Here is a 5,788-nt window from a genome sequence, read left to right on the forward strand (position 1 = left end):
GCAAGAGGCGTCACTGCAGTACCTAGTTCGAAATCCAGGCTGCATCACCTCTGGCTGTGATTGGGCGCCGGAGCCGTCATTGTAAATAAGAATTTGTTCTTAACTGACTTGCCTAGTTAAAAAGGTTACAAAAAAATGTTTAATATTTAAAGTCCCAACTCCAACCTCCATGGCCCCCGCGTCCGGCTGCCCCTGCTCGGACTCTGAGTGCACCCCGCCTTGGAGGTCTCCTCGTGCACCTTTGGCTTCCACAGTGAGTCCAAACCTGACACACAGTCCCACTAGAGGACGGCCCGGGCGGATGGGCAACCACCACGGCCCGGGCGGATGGGCAACCACCACCTAGACCCCTACCTATCCAGAGCCCCATGTCAATGTCTTACGCCTTCTACCCGCCTGCCTGGGCTCTATCACACTCTGTGTCTGGCCTCTGGCCTGTAAGTAAAGGAGGAGGATGGTGGAGGATGACGCCTTCCGTCCCCGACAAAAGCTTGGATCGAGGGCTGACTTTCAATAGATCACAGCGAGTGAGCTGCTCTGCTATATACGAAACCCTGACCCAGAATTAGGTCTGCTACGAGTGATTTAGCAGCAGGTTCCCCACAAACATGCGGTGCGCATCAGGAGAGGGGCGACAACTCATGCGGCCGCACCCCAACCCCATCACGAACGGCTCTACTCACCTGCCAAAAGAGGCAGGCTATCCCGTGACAACCGAAGATCCATGGCATCGTTACATTTAGGGGGGATTTTGACTTCAGTCATAATTCCACAGATGGTAGCCTCGCACCATTGGCTCCTCAGCCAAGCACATACACCAAATGTGCTTGGGTGATTTGAGTGCGACTGCGACAGGTGGGTATGCTCCTTTGAAATTCATCAAGTTGACATTTAGTGATCCGTGCCCAGTGGGAACCTAGGCTTCATCCGTCCGCACCAAATCAATGGGTGTCGATGGTACTACCCACATCAGATGTAGGCCTCCCTCCCCAGACAAACTGGAGATACCTCTCCCCACTTCGTAGGGCATGATCCAGAACCATGCAATGCCCTTTCACTGCGGGGCCAATGGGTTTAGTATCCTCCTCGAGTCTCCTCTACGCTCACTAGACCTCCCCACCTACAATGTGTGGTGTCCCGCACTCAGGCAAGCCTGAGGCCTGGTAGTGTCAGGTAATGGTAAGGCACATGCCATCTCCACTACATGCTCCAAGGAGTGTGGAGGACAGCTCCCACATAAAATGTGTAGAGTCCCGCACCCAGGCGGACCTGCGACTTGGCAGTGTCCATAACCGCTAAGCACATTCCATCTCCATTTAGTGCTCCACTGTTAGCGGGTCCAGCCGAAGCCAGCATTCGATTCAAACCTTCGCGGTTTAGAGTTAGCTAAGTATACGGGGGATGCGTGTTTAAATGTTTCACCACAGCCGCTCTGTGATCAGACTGATGCCATTAGTACATTTTCATCAGCCGTCTCCCAGGACTTAACTCCCCCCTTCCAGCCAAAGCCAGGGATGTGTTCATTCTCTGATTGGCTTCCTGTCAAGGTCAGGATTCGTTTACAATAGCTCCGCAGCAAATCATTGAGTCTGGTGGAACCGCCCTCACATTTTCATGCTTGACCGAAAGCCCCATATTCCAGGACCGATTGCCGCCTTCGGGTAACGATCAACAGCCGTCACCATCTGCAGGACTCTCTTTGCGTACGGACTAGTACCGAGGTTTGCATCGTTAGTGACACTGAAAACAGGTGACATACAGGGAGGGATTGGAAGAGCCCTGCTAGAGGGCTACCTCGTTATCTCCCTTACTAAGGCTAAGGACTACTTAAGAGAGTCATTGTTACTCCCGCCGCTTACCTGCACTTCATTGAATTTCTTCACTTTGACATTGAGCACTAGGCAGAAATCACATCGTGTCAACATCCACCTCGGGCCTTCGCGATGCTTTGTTTTAATTAAACAGTCGGATTCCCCTGGTCCACACCAGTTTTAAGTCAGCTGCTAGGCGCCGGCCGAGGCAACCCGCCGGAGACCCCGCGTAAACGGGGCCGGCGAGCGCCATAGCTGGGGAGATCCGCGAGAAGGGCCCAGCACGCCGGACCCAACCACTCACCGGTCCGCCATCGGACACCACCCCGATGAACCCCCGCACGCAGCTCCTTGCGAGACCACGCACAAAAGCCCCCGAGATGGGCCGCACAACAAACTTCCAACGGTGGCGAAAGGATAGTGACGGAGCGACTGAGATGAAAATGGACAAACCAAAGAGTGTGCAATATAGAAGGGTAGTCAGTGGACATTCTGAACCTTGTTTGATTCCAGTAGGTCACATCCTGTAATAATCTAATGATTGTGTCATGATATTAGGGCTAGATGAACAAATTACAATAGTTTCAGTAAAAGTTTGCAACATTTGTCAATAGGTTCTGACACTTTTTGCAATAATATAAATGTATTATAAAGAGTGAACACTAGACTATTTTAAGTGATCTTTTCAAAGTACACATCAGAAAATAAGTGTGTGTGTGTGTGTGTGTGTGTGTGTGTGTGTGTGTTATTTAGTGGGTCCATGAGTCTGTGCTGGGCACCTTCACATTCTCCCAGCAGAAAATGGTCAAACACATCCTGATCCAGAGACCCGTCTTCCTGCTGTCAGAGAGACTGGCCTACTCCCACAGCCTTAAGCAGGCCAAAGCCCTTCCAGCAGGTCTGTCTGTTGTTCACACCTACTGTATGCTGTTTGGCCCCACCTCATGTATTTCCTTAACTCCCCGCTGTCCTGTGTGTGAGAGAGTGTTTTATGGAACATACTGTGTGTGTGTGTGTGTGTGTGTAAACATAAAAGGAAGAGTGGGTGTCCTATTTGCACAGGTGAGGTTCCGGTGGTCTAACTGAACTACACGTCCTTATCGTTGGAGAGCCCGTTTGACCGCGACCAGGTGGAGGGGTATGTGAGGGAGACACTGCTCCTCTTGCGCCGGGCCATCTCCACCCAGTGCTCCATCCTCTTTTCCTTCCACAACATTGGCCTCCTCTCCTTCCAACACCCCAGGTGGGCTAATGGTATAGTCTAGAAATTATACAGTATAGACATTTGGGACCATTGTTTCAGATGCCGGATAGCAAAACAAAAATCATATGGAAAAAGTAGATGTCCACAATTCTGATATGCTCCCAAAACAGTGATTATTTAGTGAGACGCACAAGGCGTGGAATGTTTTGATCCCCATTGGGATCTCGTTGAAGTAGCGTTTGTGTCTACTACACTGCACAGACTAAGTTACTGACGCGGTATAGGTGTCAACAAGACTATAGCAATGGGTTAAGTTTGAAAGTGAAGAGAGAGATTTTAATTTGTTTGAGGTCCAGAGTTCATCTGAAAATGTAACGTCTTTGTCTCATCACCATGGTCAGGATGAAGTTCTAAAGGAACTTTGTCACTGCCATGGATGGCTCATGCAGGGTGCTCTGGACTCTCTCCAATGTGTGTAACTTTACTTACTCCTTATAAACCCCTTTTGTAACTGGTTGGTTGTAACACTACTACACAACTGGTCATGCGACATCAGTAGACGACCTTAGAGAGGTTCAGATATCATAAGAGAGAACTTTGGAGATTGTATGTGTTTTTTATCTTGTAAAAGATTCTATGAGATGAGCGCTGTGTGCAAACTTCTGGTGCACCTTCAGCATCTGTATGTGTGGGGGTGGGCGTGTATATGTTCTGATCTGTGTCAATGTGTGTGTTTGTGGTTCCAGGGGCTGGGCATCAGTAAATGTCTGGTGTCTGCCAGCCAGCAGAGACACAAGCCAGAACAGGCCCTTCTGTTGCCTAGCAACCCCACCAGAGGAGGGGGGGGGGTGGCAGGGGAGGGTGGCAGAGGAGTTGAGAGGTAACTGAAGAGGATGGGCTGCATTCATCAGGACCATTGAATGGCTTCAAACCTTTGCTGAAGCAATAGATTTTTTGCATAATAACTTTCTAGATACACTATTTGTTTCTGTATTTGTGGCCATTCTGAGAATAGTAATGAGAATTGTCTTGAAAAAGGCCTTGCAGATGAGACGATGACCAAGTGGGTCCCACTTTAGTAAAAGTTTTGCTTTTCTACATTGTACAGTCTATATCAGGGATGGGCAACATTTTTTATATTATAATTTTTTTCCGGAACTCAGTCGTGGTCTCAACTTCCTGTTGAGAGTTAGAATAGTAGAATACACGGTGCAATTTCTAAATGTGGTTGTGCATCAGCAGTTGTCTTGTTATGTCTGTCACTGACAATCACTCAATTAGCCCATGTCAGCTAAACATTTTTAGATTGCTGGCTAGACTAATTTACCAATCTAAACTTGTAGTAATCATGGTCGAATTACTGACCAGGGGCCCCCATTGATTTTGTTAGTCACTCACCCAGATATGATATTAAAAACATGCAAATGAAAACATCTCTCTCCACCATTTGGTAAAATGTGTAGAATTGCAGGAAATTAGCTGTGAAACTGCAAATTTCTCTCCGCCCCATATCAGAATTAGTAGAATTGCATGACATTAGTCATACAATTGCAAAATATTCTCTCTGTCCCATGGCACAATGTGTAGAATTGCAGGAAATTAACAAAACATTTTTTTAAACGCTGTCAAGAAGGGGGCCGCTAACATGTTTTGCTTGCAAGGTGGGTGTGGACCCACAAGCCCCCCCCCCCCCCCCCCCCCCCTCCCATTAAAGTTGCCCATCCGTCTTTCAGGGATAGGCAAGTAGTACTGACTGTTGAACTGTATTTCATCATGCATCCTCCACCTGGGCCACAGATACCCTGAATTCTCTGCGTTCCAACACCTGCCAGTCAGTGGAATCTGCTTTATAGAGGAGCTGGAGATCCCAACCATACCTGTGGACAGGTGCTGATGTGACCTGATCAGGAAAAACTCCTGGTACTATGGCTGTGTTTACACAGGCAGCCCAGTCCTGATATTTTGCCCAATTATTAGCCAAAGATCTGATCTAATTAGTCAAAAGACCAATTAGTGGCAAAAGATCAGAATTGTCCTTGAGTACCCCCAACAGCACACATTTTTGTTGACAAGTTGAATTAGGTATGTTTGTCTGGGGCTACAACAAACATGTGTGCTGTTGGGGGTACTCAAGGACTGGAGTTGGGGAAACACTGGCTTAATGTGCCCATTAGAACTAAAAGTGCGTAAAATAAACATACTACCTGTTCCAGGTCAAAGTGTTCCTACCACCACTAGAGGACACTGAGAAAAGATGTGGAGAGAGAGGAGCAGGTAGAGGGACATCAACTCTGCGAGGACCACAGTGTCCAACAGATGAGCTAGAAGAGTGAGAGAGTCATCTGGCACAGCTGTTACCTTTGAAATATGTTACTAATCCTTGGGGAAGCTTGTTACATTACTGCTGTTGTGTGTTCTGTAGGAGTCGTGTTTTCCGTGCAAGCACCATGCTCAGCAGAATGTACCTGTGTACATGGGTGGAGATACTGAGAGAGGAGCAGGAGGAAAACATCCTACTGCACAACGAGCAGAGGAGAGATCAGCTAAACCTGCAGAGGGAACAGGCAAGCTCACACACACACACACACACGTCCTCAACAATTATAGAAATACAATAATACAAAACCATGATTACTGGTAGAATAATTACCCAAAGGGACCACCTCCAGAGTTCAGAATAGACAGATGTTTTTCACCCTATTTTTAGCTACTGAGTCAAGTAGTGAGGAAGCTGAGGAAGTCACAGAGGGACAGGAACAAGTGATGAACCTTC

General features: G+C 47.9%; 1 long non-coding RNA gene across 1 annotated transcript; it reads left to right on the plus strand.

Annotated features, from left to right (window-relative positions):
• The first annotated feature begins 709 nt into the window (after positions 1-709).
• Positions 710-4,703, plus strand: LOC145862565 (uncharacterized). The gene is made up of 3 exons (XR_014382017.1): positions 710-2,709; positions 2,874-3,054; positions 3,762-4,703. It is a non-coding gene; the product is annotated as an uncharacterized LOC145862565 (long non-coding RNA).
• The last annotated feature ends 1,085 nt before the right edge of the window (positions 4,704-5,788 follow it).

Source organism: Salmo salar, chromosome 21 (assembly GCF_965601325.2).
Source record: "Salmo salar chromosome 21, fSalSal1, whole genome shotgun sequence".
NCBI lineage: Eukaryota > Metazoa > Chordata > Actinopteri > Salmoniformes > Salmonidae > Salmo > Salmo salar.